Source organism: Bombina bombina, chromosome 8 (assembly GCF_027579735.1).
Source record: "Bombina bombina isolate aBomBom1 chromosome 8, aBomBom1.pri, whole genome shotgun sequence".
NCBI lineage: Eukaryota > Metazoa > Chordata > Amphibia > Anura > Bombinatoridae > Bombina > Bombina bombina.
In genome coordinates, this window is record NC_069506.1 from 112499341 (window position 1) to 112513472 (window position 14132).

Sequence of the window (14132 nt, forward strand, 5' to 3'; positions counted from 1 at the left end):
CAGACAGCAATCATCCCGATCTGATCAGGATGATTGACACCCTCTGCTAGCAGTCGATTGGCTGTGAATGTGCGGGGGGCGGCATTGCACAAGCATTTCACCAGAAATGCTTGTGCAACGTTAAATGAACAGTGTACGCTGTTGACATTTAGTGATGTCGGGCGGAGATCATCAGCCAATTTGATTTGAACAGCCAATAGGATTTCAGTAGCTCTCATCCTATTGGCTGATTTGAATTTGAAGATTCAAATCAGCCAATAGGAATGCAAGTGACGCCATATTTAAATGCGTAACTTGCATTCAATATTCAGTGTACAGCAGTGATTGTACGAAGAGGATCCTCCACGCTCCATGGCTCCACGGTCGCTGGTCTTCGCCGGGATTTTTTATTTTAATTGTAATTTAGTATTTTATGTAATTTAGGGTTAATTTAGGGTGTGTTAGGTTAGGGGGCTTAGTAATTAAATTAGGTTTATTGCAATGTGGGGGTTTGGCGGTTTAGGAGTTAATAGATTAATTAGGTTTATTGTGATGTGGGTAAATGGCGGATTAGGGGTTAATAATTTAATTAGGTTAATTGTGATGTGAGTGAATGGCGGATTAGGGGTTAATTTTTTCATTAGGTAGATTGCGATGTGGGTGAATGGCGTATTAGGGGTTAATAGTTTTATTAGTTATTGCGATGGGGATTGACAGGTAGATAGATATTGCACATGCTGTGTTAGTTAATATTTTCAGGCAGTTACGGGAGTTATGGTGCTCACATTTTCAGCGCAAGGCTTGCTGCACCTGCCTATGTGTGGCGAGGTGAAAGTGGAGTAAAATGTCTCCATTTTCGCTGCGTAAGTCCTTGCGCTGAATATGTGATACCGATTTGCGATGCGGTTCTATGTTAGCTTATGGTAAAAAATTGCGGGGGACGGGTGAAATATATACGCAAAACCATGTCGAAACTGGCATCGCTGGCTTTTGTGGGCGACGCCACATCTGTAATCTTGCCCTTGGAATCTTTTGTTGATAAGCAGGGATGTAAGCTTAGGAGCCGATCCGTTTCTGTGGCACTATATGGCAGCAGTTTTGCAAGAATATTATCTATTTGCAAGAGCACTAGAGGGCAGCACTATTTCCTGCCATGTAGTGCTCCTGATACCTACCTAGGAATCTCTTCAACACATAATAGCATGAGAACGAAGCAAATTTGGTTGTCAGTATATGGCCAGGTTATAGTACAATTTATTTAATAATTATTCTTTAAAATAACCCCCAATTAAAATCAATAATTATTCCTAAATTCTTTACGATAAGTTAAAGTTATAAACACATTGAATTATATTTATAGGAACCAGATTATGAATCAAATGATGCACACTAACTGCTGTTACAATATTCTATACAAAGATCATAAAATATACCTTTACAATTTACCTTATTCACAATGAGCACATTAAAATACCACAATAAAATACCAGAATCTTCTGTTATTAACCAATAACTCTAGTTCAATGCTCAATATGGATTACCAATTTACTATGCTTAATTAATAACTACCAGGGATTTAATCACACTAATCAGTTTATGTACAGTTCTGAAAGAGTTCACTATAATGACTGACTTATAAATCTGGAGTATAAAACCCTGTCTAGTAAATAAATAATTTAGCAATAATGACTAGTTAAGACTACACAGGAGTATAGATATAACTTAAAATACAAATTGTGCCCTTTTAAAATTACTTACTGCAATCTAGTTATAGTTACCAAATACCTTTGATTTAAATATTATATATATTTATCAATCGCGTATACTTTACCCCAAGTAACCAAATCAATGTTTCAGTTTCCAGAATTTCTTGTTTAACCTCATATGAATAAAGGTATTGCAATATGGATAATAAAAGTTATCAGTCAAAAAATTAGGAAACAGCCAGCCTCTTCTATTCCTTTGCATGAGGTTATATCACGTGATATACCACACACATTTTTATTCTAATCATTGGTGAAATTGGTATGATAGGCCCTCGGAGCTTGTCTTTGGATTGGCCCTAACGGAGCTTGTCTCTGATTCGCTCTGGGATCTGAAAATCTCATAGGCTATTTGGTTTGGCATATGATTTAAACAGTCAATTCGTTTGGCTGTCATACCAGTCTCAATCCCCTAGGGGGCAGCAAACAACCAGAAATGCAGTCTCACCATCAACACTGCCAACAGCTTAATTATCTAACCTTAAAAATGTTTAGCAGCTCACTGTTAACCATCTTTCTTCACAGAATCATAGCATTCAACATCCTAGTATTGTATTGCATCTTAAATAAATACAGCACATTTCACGTTCTAATACTTTTTGAGTGCATAGATTCATGTTTATGATCAATATTCATAGAACATCTTGTTGTCTTAATAATATAGAAACAGATGTTGAAATGAGTCAATCATGTATACATACTAATGCAGTTATTTATTTAATTTATTACAAATCTGAAAGGCATTTCTTAGATCCATGGAAATATGCATTTTTATACAATACTGAGGTATATTTTACTTGAAATTTAAACACAAGTTGTAATTATAAATGAATTTACAAGTTAAAATGCAACATGTGTTTCTGCTTAGCTAGCACAGATGTGTATCTCAGTTTTAGGGGCAATTAACAGGTCTGTGCTAATTACTATATTCCTGGGCCTTAGTGAGGTTTAAAAGGTCCCCTCAGATATTTAGACTCCTTCCCTGTCCTCACCAATTCAGCCAAATGTTTTTCCCTTTTTGCTCTCGCATAGATGTCTTGAGCAGCGAGGGGGTCAGTGGCAATCTGATAGGAACTTTAACTTCACACCTTAGGCAGGAAATCTTTTAAAGCAATTCCTTTGTTCTCATATGCTCTGTTAATCAGGAGAAAGGGGGTTGTTTTACCCAGCCAAAACCATCTGGCAGAGAGAACTGTAATTTATAGTAAATAAAACTGATGCAACCAGTTTCATATATAATTAACCCTGTGGTCTTATCATGTATAAATAATATATATATATATATATATATATAAAATAACACTCACAGATATCCTGACACGATAATAGAAGTAGATTGGAAACTTTTTGAAAATTGTATGATCTGTCTAAATCACAAAAAGATAAATGATTGTTTTTCATATTCCTATAACTTGGGGGAAAATGTGTAGTACCAAGAGGAAGCACTGAAACTACGTCCAGTTTTAGTTTGAGAGCTGTTTCTATCACTATGCAGGGTACTGTACATGAATAAGAGACACCTACATTACAATATAATGCAAAAAAAAAAGTGCCCAAAGATTTTGCGTGATTTCTCTCCATGACAGCAAGTTTTTCACCTCACTGACGAGGCCCATAGGAGGTTGAAACAATCGTCTGGGGTTGTCATGTTCCTTGTTCAGAGGAGAATTGCCTGGTATTTCGGGGCTGGACTGACCTTACTTGGCGGGATCAGACTGATATACTTCAGGAAAGTTTTCCTCTGTGAAAAGCACACTGGTCTAAAAGAGGCTGCTTCCGGGTGGTAAATCGCCATAGAACTAGCTGATGAGCTGTTGTTCGTTCCTGGTAGAGCGCTTCTCTCTTCGTAGGCGAGTTTTTCATTATCAGGCCTTAAACCATTAATCCTGAGTATGGCATGTAGAGTGCACAGAAGTCACAAGACACATCGCATTCATTTAAAAAGTGGCTCCCCTGAAATACTAACTATCTAATGATGCTAGTTCCATATATAATTAGTGGTAGTGAAAAACAATAAGCCTTTAAAATTAAAAGGGATACTAAACCCATTTTTTTCTTTAATGATTCAGATAGAGCAAGCAATTTTTTTTTTTTTTTTTTTTAATTCTTTATTTATATTCCAACAATTTAGAGAAAATAAACATCTCGTTATAACATTTTCAGTTCACCTTGCAGGATGTCTTAAGCATAGTCACGCAAGTGAGTCATTTTATGTTCAAAGGTAATATACAGACATACAAAAAAAAAATTATTTGACAAAAAGGAAAGGCCCTAGGACCAGAAAATAAATATAAATAAACATACATACAACTGAGATTGGTGTTATACTATTAGAACCAGAGTGCAATTGTTGGAGTTTTCTATTACTCCCTTCCCTTCCCAGAAAATAATAAAACATACTACAGAGAGAAAAAAAAAAAAAGAAGAAAATGGGGGAGGGAGGAGGGGTAAATTCCCCTCTCCTACCCACCCAACCACCCCTGGAGCATGCAATTTTTTTTTTTTAATTTTTTTTATTTTATAAACCAAAACAATTTACATAAATCAAATATCATACATTTACTATTTTGTACAAAAAACAAGGATAGAGAATAAGATATAAGGCCATTGAAACACAATATATCAATATAGGCATACGAGAGAAAAAAAAAAACAAGATTAGATTGATTTTTACATAGCCTGTAAATTTAAAGCTATATTAGTTATACTTCATATTTCTTATATATTTATCCTTAGAAATATCTAGAACCAAAATATAATTAATGCAAATCAGAAATAATACACTTATTGTTCATCTAGATCACACAAAGAAATAGGAACAGAAAATACAGAGACTATGAAGTCATAGAATAGAGCAGTGACCTTGTATTAGTTGTGTCTAATCTATTTAGTCTCAGAAAGATAAATTAATTGCCATTCATAATGTTGTTATATCTTATGTAGTTATCTATGAAAAGTGTCTTGGGGTTTTATTTGTTTTTCCAATCCCACCCCATTTCTCCCCCCCCCCCACGTGTGATAAAAGGAGAGAAAAAAAAAAAAAAAAAAAAAAGGGTAGAAATAAAAAATAAAATTTGTTTACTCTTATGAAGAAATTCTTATCTACCAGTTCCCTAACAGGACTATTTCTGTGTTTTGAAAGGGAAAAATTATATGATTTATTTCTGTGGGAGAGAATATTTTTAAAAAGATTGCCCAGTTGTTGAAAAATCTTTTAACATCTTGTTCATTATCAATATTTGTGTCCCTTTGTTCTAAAATACACTGTTTTTTTAAACAGTTTTTCACTTCAGAAAGAGAAGGGATTGACCGGGTCTTCCATTTTTTGCAAATTAGATATCTTGTGGCCAAAATGGTAGAAATTACAACCTTTTCATTGTTTTGTTTGCCGGGTTCTTCCCTTAGGCCAAATATAATCTGAAATAGTGTCAGAGAAAGAGGGGTTATTTTTAGTACATTTTTTAACCAATATTCTATTTTAAGCCATAGAGTCCTGACTTTTGAGCAGTGCCATATCATATGCAAAAAATTAGCTGCAAAGTGTGAGCATTTGGGACATTTATTGAAGCTTAAGTTGGCGCATTTGTAGCCTTTCTCAGGGGTAAAATATGCCCTATGAAGGAATTTAACATGGGCTTCTCTCCATGTAGCCGAGAGTGTATTTTGGGTGATCTTTTTGAGTGAAAGTTGGAGGGTTTTTGCTTCTATATTGCTCGAAGCAGTTAGTATATTCCAGTTTGCAGTCAGTTGCGTTAGGACAGATAGACCTTTATTTGTGCCTAAGAAATAGTAACATGGTGTGATGGACATACGTCCATTTCTAGTTAATATTAACCAATCTTCAAGTTTGCCTATATTCCAGTTCCAGCCTTTTTCTTTAACTAGTTCAAACGCAAAGTGCCTAAGCTGCAGATATGCGTAGAACTCTTTATTTAGCAAGCCAAATTCTATATTTAATTCTTGAAATGATTTAATACAATGTCTTTCTTTGTCTATTATTTGATAAACATTGGTCAAACCAGAATAATGCCATCTCTTAAAGACACCAGAAAGAATGCCTGCCTGAAATTTGGGATTCCCTAATATCGGCAGATATGGAGAGGCTTTACTATTTATTGCAAGAAGCTTTGTTATTTTTTGCCAAGCTTTGAGCGGATTATAAATTGTTTTGAGTTTTTTAATTTCTGTCGGGGTTTCTTTTATTTCAAGATGAATCAATGCAGATAAACAGTATGGATAACAGACGTTGGATTCTAGTTCGTTATTTAGAATGTAGTTGTTACAAGAGATCCAGTCTGTGACTGTACGTGCAAGAAAAGAAAGGTTATATAGCCATATGTCAGGCATGGCCAGTCCCCCGGATTCCCTTGGTACTGAGAGTTTCCTCAGAGATATTTTTGCTCTTTTCCCTTGCCATAAAAATTCTGTGAGTGCGGTGTTAATTGAACGAATATCTTTCCCTAGCAGTAATATAGATGTATTTTGAAGGATATAGAGTAATTTCGGAAGAAGGGCCATTTTAAATAAGGCTATTCGGCCAGATAATGATATTGGCAGATTATGCCAGTTCTTAAGTTTTTCTTTAATTACTTTCAAGACTGGGGGAATATTGAGTTTGTAGAGGTCCTCGGTATTAAGCGGGATATGAATTCCTAAATATTTAAAGGAGTCTGTGACCTGTCGTAGTGGTATATTTGTTATCGAGTTCTCAGTCTTTCTGAGCCAGAATATTTCAGATTTTGTATAGTTAACTTTGTATCCTGAAAAGGAACCGAAATAGTCCATTATACAGAAAAGTTTAGGGATATTTAATTTGGTATTTGTCATATAGACAAGCAGATCGTCTGCATAAAGCCCAATTTTGATTTCATGCTTACGAATTCTAATCCCGTCGAGAGATTGTCTTATTTTGATTGCCAGGGGTTCAATGGCAGTGTTAAAGAGAAGCGGGGAGAGAGGGCAGCCCTGACGCGTCCCTCTGCCTATGGGAATAGGTGGGGAGAGATTATTATTAATTATCAATCTTGTAGCAGGCAAGGTGTAGAGATTCATTATAAAATCAGTAAATTTACCCTTGATACCAAAGTGTTTAAGTGAAGAATATATATGCTCATGAATAATTGAATCAAATGCTTTCTCTGCATCAATAGAGATAATAGCAAGGTCCTGTATGCCCTCTCCCCCGCTACTCACATCCGACATCGCCTTGTAATATTCTGTCACGACTAATACCTCTCTAATTTTTGCGGCAGAATTTCTGTTATTTAGAAACCCTGACTGATCTGGATGGATAATTTCTGCAAGGGCCCCTTGTAATCTAGCCGCCAATACTGCTGTTAAAATTTTATAATCCACATTGAGAAGGGCTATGGGTCTGTACGATTCCTTGCAGACTGGGTCTTTATCGCCTTTCAGTATTAATGTTGTATAAGACTGTGAGAAAGAGAGGGGGGTAGGTTTACCCTCAGTAAAAAAGCTGTTGAAAAGAGTACGGATATGTGGGGTGACTTCGCTGAGCAGTATTTTATAGAATTCGCTGGGGAGGCCGTCAGGACCAGGTGCTTTATTTGATGACAACTTAGATATTACTTTCTCAATCTCTTCCGCCGAAATAGGGGCGTTGAGATTGTTGATAGCCTCTGGAGCCAGTGTGGGATGTTCAATTTCACTCCAGAACTCAGCGGATTTATTTGCCTCAGTAGTTTTAGGGGTATACAGTTCTTTAAAATATTCATAAAATATCGTCAGTATATCATCTGGTTTAGTAACATGTTCCCCTTTATGTAGCAGTTTATCTATGTTTAATTGTTTTTTTTCATTTTTGATTAATTTAGCCAATATTCTGCCTGACTTGTTGCCATACCTGTACATTCTAGTTTGAATTTTCAATTCTTTTTGTGTTTCTTGAGATAATACAAAGGCATCTCTCTCATTTTTCGCTCGTAGATAATTTGCCCAGTTGACAGGAGTTCTATCAGAGAGGTATTGATTATAAGAATTCAGCAAAAATTTATAAGATTCTTTTTCCCTAAGCCTAGTTTTTTTTTAATAGCATAGCACCATAAGCAATAATTTCCCCTCTCATTACAGCTTTCGCCGTTTCCCAGAATATTTCGGGACTGTTAAGATGTTCTCTATTAAAATGTACATACTCTTTATATTTGTTTGATAGCCATTTTTTAAACTTTAGGTCCGATGTTAAATAGTAGGGAAAAAAGAAGCGTGAAGAAGACGAATGTGCATCTGCTAAATGTATTTCAAGAGAGATAGGTGCATGGTCTGATAATAATATCGGCATGATTGTCGCTTTGGCCCTTGATACTGGAATACGCTCGTCGATTAGAAAAATGTCTATTCTAGACATGGTTTTATGGGCCTTCGAGAGGCAAGTGTAGTTATGAGTAGTTGGATTTTGGTTTCTCCATATGTCGTATATGGCTAAGTTGTGCATGATTTTTTTATATAGCTTGGTTTCTAAATTGTCTCTTTTTTGTTTCAGGTGTTTAGTGTCTTGTCTTAATCTGTCTATTGGGCATTGAGGTGCCATGTTAAAATCGCCACCAATGATTAGAGAGCCTTCTGTGTAAGATAGGAGTTTCGACTGGAGAGCACTCCAGTATTCTGGGTCAAATACATTTGGACCGTATGTGTTGCAGAGTGTGTATAGCTTCTTGGCGATCTTTATTTTTAACAGGACATATCTCCCCCCTGGGTCGGCCACACAATGGACAACTTCTGACTTGGTTTTTTTACCTATTAGTATTGCTACCCCCCTCTTTCTCTTAACACCAGCCGCAAAATATACTTCTTTAACCCAGGAAGTTTTTAATTTTAAGGTTTCCTCTGCTGACAAATGTGTTTCTTGAATGAAACCAATATCAGTTTGAAGTTTGCATAGTTGTGTAATGATCGCCTTGCGTTTGATAGGTGTAGAAATCCCCCCTACATTCCATGACACTATTTTACATTTTCCTATTTTTCCCATTTAGGAGAAAAATATAGTTAAAAAAAGAGGGGAGACCCAGCCACAACAACAACGGGGGTTCGGAGAGAAGACATATAATAAAGTAAAACAAAAACAAAGCAAAAAAAAAAAAAAAAAAGAGAAAAAAGGATTTTTCTGTTACATTTATCACACACGTGAGGGGAGGAGATCCCTTGACCCTTGTCTATCCATAGACAGGGGTCTTCCCTACATAAAGCCTGCATTTCGAAAAAAAAGGGATTATTTTTTTATTTGTTGATTTTTAAAGTTTATTACATTTCTGTGTTTTTATTGTTAGTTTAAAGAGTCAAGTGTTTTGTAAAAGTTTTCAGCCGCGCTAATTTCTTCAAACCAGTGTGTTTCTTCCTGTGCTATAACCTTAAGTTTGTGGGGATATATTATCATTGCTCGATAACCTTTTTGGATAAATTTAGAGCAGATGGGAGCGAGCTCCCGTCTCTTTGCTGCTGTATCAGCGGAGAAGTCTTGAAACATTAAAATTGTAGCACCTTTAAATGTAATCGGTTGTTGTCTACGGTAGTGTTGAAGTAGAGTAATTTTGTCCTGATAATTTAAGAGTTTCGCTATAATCGGCCTAGGTCTATTTCTACCTTTACTGTCTGTATATGGAGAACCTAGCCTGTGTACTCTCTCCACCATTATGGGTTGATGGGTAGATGGTATTTTAAGAATTTTAGGTAATAATTCTGAAATAAAAGATATAAGATTCTCGTTTTGTTGTTCCTCTGGAAGGCCAATGATTCTTATGTTGTTCCTTCTGGAACGATTCTCTAAATCTTCTAATTTGTTTTGAATTTTTTGTATATTAGTATTTGCCGATTCCAGTTTAGAGCTGTGTAAATTTGTGAGGTCTTCCAGATCAGATACCCTTTGTTCTACTTCTTGTAGTCTGGCAGAAAACTGCCTGACTTCCTGTGTTAATAAAAGGATATCTTGTTTTAGTTCGGCTTTAAGGGCATCAAATTTAGGGGTAAGGGCATCTGAGATACTAGTAACCAAGTTTTGAATATTGGTTATTTCTTGTATCCCTGCTGTATTGGCCATTATTGGTTGTATATCAGTGACATTCTCTTGTGTGGTCTTCGTTTTCCTATCCCTCTGTCTGGCTGCCATGGCTGGAGAGGGGGTCTTGTGAGGGACGTGAAGAAATTTATCCATGTGCCGAAAAAAAGCTTAAAAAAGTGAGTTTTTATATCGTGACGCCGATAAAATGTGAGTGAGGTGCTCTGAAAACCCAAAGAGACCAGAGAGGTGGAAGATTAAGGAGGTGTTTAAGCCTCAGAGTGGGGAGGTGAGGAAGGGGGTGAATAGTGTGGGAGAAGTGGGGAACAGGAAGGGGGAGAGAAAAAAAAAAAAAAAAAAAAAAAAAAAAGGGAGAAGGAAGGGGGGCGAGGTGTCTATTTAGGGGTGAGTAAATTAGTTGTGTAAGAAGTCCAGCCGTGGGAGTAAGAAAGGGGGAATGTTTAGAGCGATTAGATAGACTTTGTCACAGAAGAGGGGGCGTAGTTTTTAAAGCAGTTAGAATGCAATTTAATGAGAGATAGGCTATATATTAGTTCTTTTAATACTTATGTATCTAGTTAAGCAAGGCAGTGGGGTACTAGCAGGTTATTTGGTTAGCATCTATGATCAAGAAATGATTTAGTATTTAGCAATAATACTTAGGAAAAAATTCTTAGGACAGGCAAGCATTAAACCAGGTTATACTCTGTTTTGGTTCCCCAAAGCCTGTGTAGAAATGCTACAAACAGGATATATATATTATAGACAAAATAGAAAAAACAATCAAATACTGATCTAACTAACCTAAGGAGAAACAAACAGCAGAGGTAAATGAACTTAGTAACACATTGCTTTTGGCTGATTTATAAGGATACAATAATCATGTAGGAGAGCCTTCTATCAGGATTAACTACAGGAAATAACCCACTATTTCTTGAAAGAGGTTAAAAATAGAATAAAGTGTAATTTTAGTAGGATATGCTCTGTATATTAATACCTCTAGGTTAAGTATATACAGTTAATCTGTGCAATATTTTGCAAATAACATATCAGCAGGTTAGTTTACCAATGTTAGTAAATTAAAGAAACAAATCAGTTTAGCATTCAAGGGAGTAAAGATATTTGGTTGCAGCCAGTCAGTAAAAAGAAGCAAGGAAAATAATAAAAAAAAAAAAAAAGAAAAAAAAAAAAAAAAAAAAAAGAAAAACAGAAGAAAGCAACCATATTCTAATTCCCAGAAGGTTAAGCAGGAATATATACTATGTTTTAGTTTCCTTAAAGCTTATCGATTTCTATTGAAAATTAAGCATTTCTGTTGCACAGGAAAACAACAATATGTTAGTTTACTGGCCTGCAGACAAAACAAGCAGCAATGTCCAGAAGGATTTAGAAGCACAGTTCTTTTTGCAGGAAAGCAGCCAGAGGTTAATATAACAGCCGGGAGACAAAGCAAGCAGAAGTGTCCAAGAAGGTTAATGGTACATTCAATTGTTAAGAAGCATAGAGTTCTTTCCTAATCCAGCTGATTTCTTTGGAGATAAATGCAAGAATTGGTATGAAAGTAACATTCTCCTTTAAATAATCTCTGCTGCTCGTTCTCTTATATTATGGGGATACTGTTTTGTGAGAGCCACTCAGTGTTTATTTCAATCAGTGTTATAAAGGCTATGCCGCAATATTCCCCAGGGTCTGGACAAGTGTACCTTTATAACGAAAAAGTACCTTATACCATGCAGCACGGTGCACTGGTTATATCAGAATTCCAGGTTCTTGTCTGTGTATTTGTAGATCCTATCGTCTTCGTGGGGCCAGAGTTTCAAATAGGCTTTTGGATAGTTCTCCAGCGCAGGATATCTAGGAGATTTGTGCCTTTGATAAGCGCCAGGCTTCCGCTAGCAGCATCGGTGTGCGGAGAGCTATGGCCGGGCAGCTATTCTCCTCCTACGTCAGCAGTCAGCGCGGCCCCGGCAATCGGCGTCACTGGTCAGCGACCGGGCTGTTTCCTCACACAGCGCGGCTTGCAGAGAAGGGCACCATCCAGCTCCTCATTCCCTCACTCTGACAGCAGGGCCCGACAGGACCAAGAGAACTCAAGGTAGGGTATGGCGGCATAGAAGGCTTGTGCCACTATGGGAGTTAAAGTTGAGTCTGGGTAGCTGTTGTCAATCTTTGTCAGCAAGCCCCTTAGATGCAGAAAAGAGTGTCCTCACTAGGCAGCGTCCCATCCACCTCCTCACGCAGCATCGGTGGGAGGGGTGGGAAGGACAGCTGAACTTAGTGCTTCGCTTCTTTGGCAACGTTTTTAATAAAGCTAAAGAAATCAAGGCTTTTGCGGTGTGTTGTAGTTACACCGCTGTGGGGCCGGGATCGAGTTGTTTCCAGATGATTAGCCGCCCAGGACAAAGGGTTTGGCGCGAGTTACCGCCAATGGCTAGTATGGGAGTTGAGAGAGAGCGTGCTCACAGCATGTCCTACACCCAGTCTCCTCCCCCGGAAACCCCACTGGAGCATGCAATTTTAAGCAACTTTCAAATTTACTCCTACTAATCAATTTTTATTCGTTCTCTTGCTATCTTCATTTAAAAAGCAGGAATTTAAAGCTTAGGAGCCAGACCATTTTAGGTTCAGCACCCTGGATAGTGCTTGCTTATTGGTGGCTACATTTAGCAAACCAATAAGCAAGCATAACCCAGGTTTTCAACCAAAAATGGGCCAGCTCTTAAGCTTTACATTCCTGCTTTTTAAATAAAGATAGCAAGAGAAAAAATAAAAATTGATAGAAGTAGTAAATTAGAAAGTTGCTTAAAATTGCATGCTCTATCGGATTAATTTAAGATAAAATTTGGGTTTACTGTCCCTTTAACCCCTTAGTGACCAGAGCACTTTTCCATTTTCTGTCCGTTTGGGACCAAGGCTATTTTTACATTTTTGCGGTGTTTGTGTTTAGCTGTAATTTTCTTCTTACTCATTTACTGTACCCACACATATTATATACCGTTTTTCTCGCCATTAAATGGACTTTCTAAAGATACCATTATTTTCATCATATCTTATAATTTACTATAAAAAAAATGATAAAATATGAGGAAAAATTGAAAAAAACACACTTTTTCTAACTTTGACCCCCAAAATCTGTTACATATCTAAAACCACCAAAAAACACCCATGCTAAATAGTTTCTAAATTTTGTCCTGAGTTTAGAAATACCCAATGTTTACATGTTCTTTGCTTTTTTTGCAAGTTATAGGGCCATAAATACAAGTAGCACTTTGCTATTTCCAAACCATTTTTTTCCAAAATTAGCGCTAGTTACATTAGAACACTGATATCTTTCAGGAATCCCTGAATATCCCTTGACATGTATATATTTTTTTTTAGTAGACATCCCAAAGTATTGATCTAGGCCAATTTTGGTATATTTCATACCACCATTTCACCGCCAAATGCGATCAAATACAAAAAATTGTTCACTTTTTCACAAATTTTTTCACAAACTTTAGGTTTCTCACTGAAATCATTTACAAACAGCTTGTGCAATTATGGCATAAATGGTTGTAAATTCTTCTCTGGGATCCCCTTTGTTCAGAAATAGCACACATATATGGCTTTGGCGTTGCTTTTTGGTAATTAGAAGGCCGCTAAATGCCACTGCGCACCACAAGTGTATCATGCCCAGCAGTTAAGGGGTTAATTAGGGAGCTTTTAGGGAGCTTGTAGGGTTAATTTTAGCTTTAGTGTAGTGTAGTAGACAACCCCAAGTATTGATCTAGGCACATTTTGGTATATTTCATGCCACCATTTCACCGCCAAATGCGATCAAATTAAAAAAAACGTAAAATTTTTCACAATTTTAGGTTTCTCACTGAAATCATTTACAAACAGCTTGTGCAATTATGGCACAAATGGTTGTAAATGCTTGTCTGGGATCCCCTTTGTTCAGAAATAGCAGACATATATGACTTTGGCGTTGCTTTCTGGTAATTAGAAGGCCACTAAATCCTGTTGCGCCTCACACGTGTATTATGGCTAGCAGTGAAAGGGTTAATTAGGGAGTTTGTAGTGAGCTTGCAGGGTTAATTTTAGCTTTAGTGTAGAGATCAGCCTCCCATCTGACACATCCCACCCCCTGATCCCTCCCAAACAGCTCCCTTCCCTCCCCCACCCCACAATTGTCCCCGCCATCTTAAGTACTGGCAGAAAGTCTGCCAGTACTAAAATAAAAGGGTTTTAAAAAAAAAAATGAATTTTTTTTTAGCATATTTACATATGCTACTGTGTAGGATCCCCCCCTTAGCCCCCAACCTCCCTGATCCCCCCCAAAACCACTCTCTAACCCTCCCCTCTGCCTTATTGGGGGCCATCTTGGGTACTGGCAGCTGTCT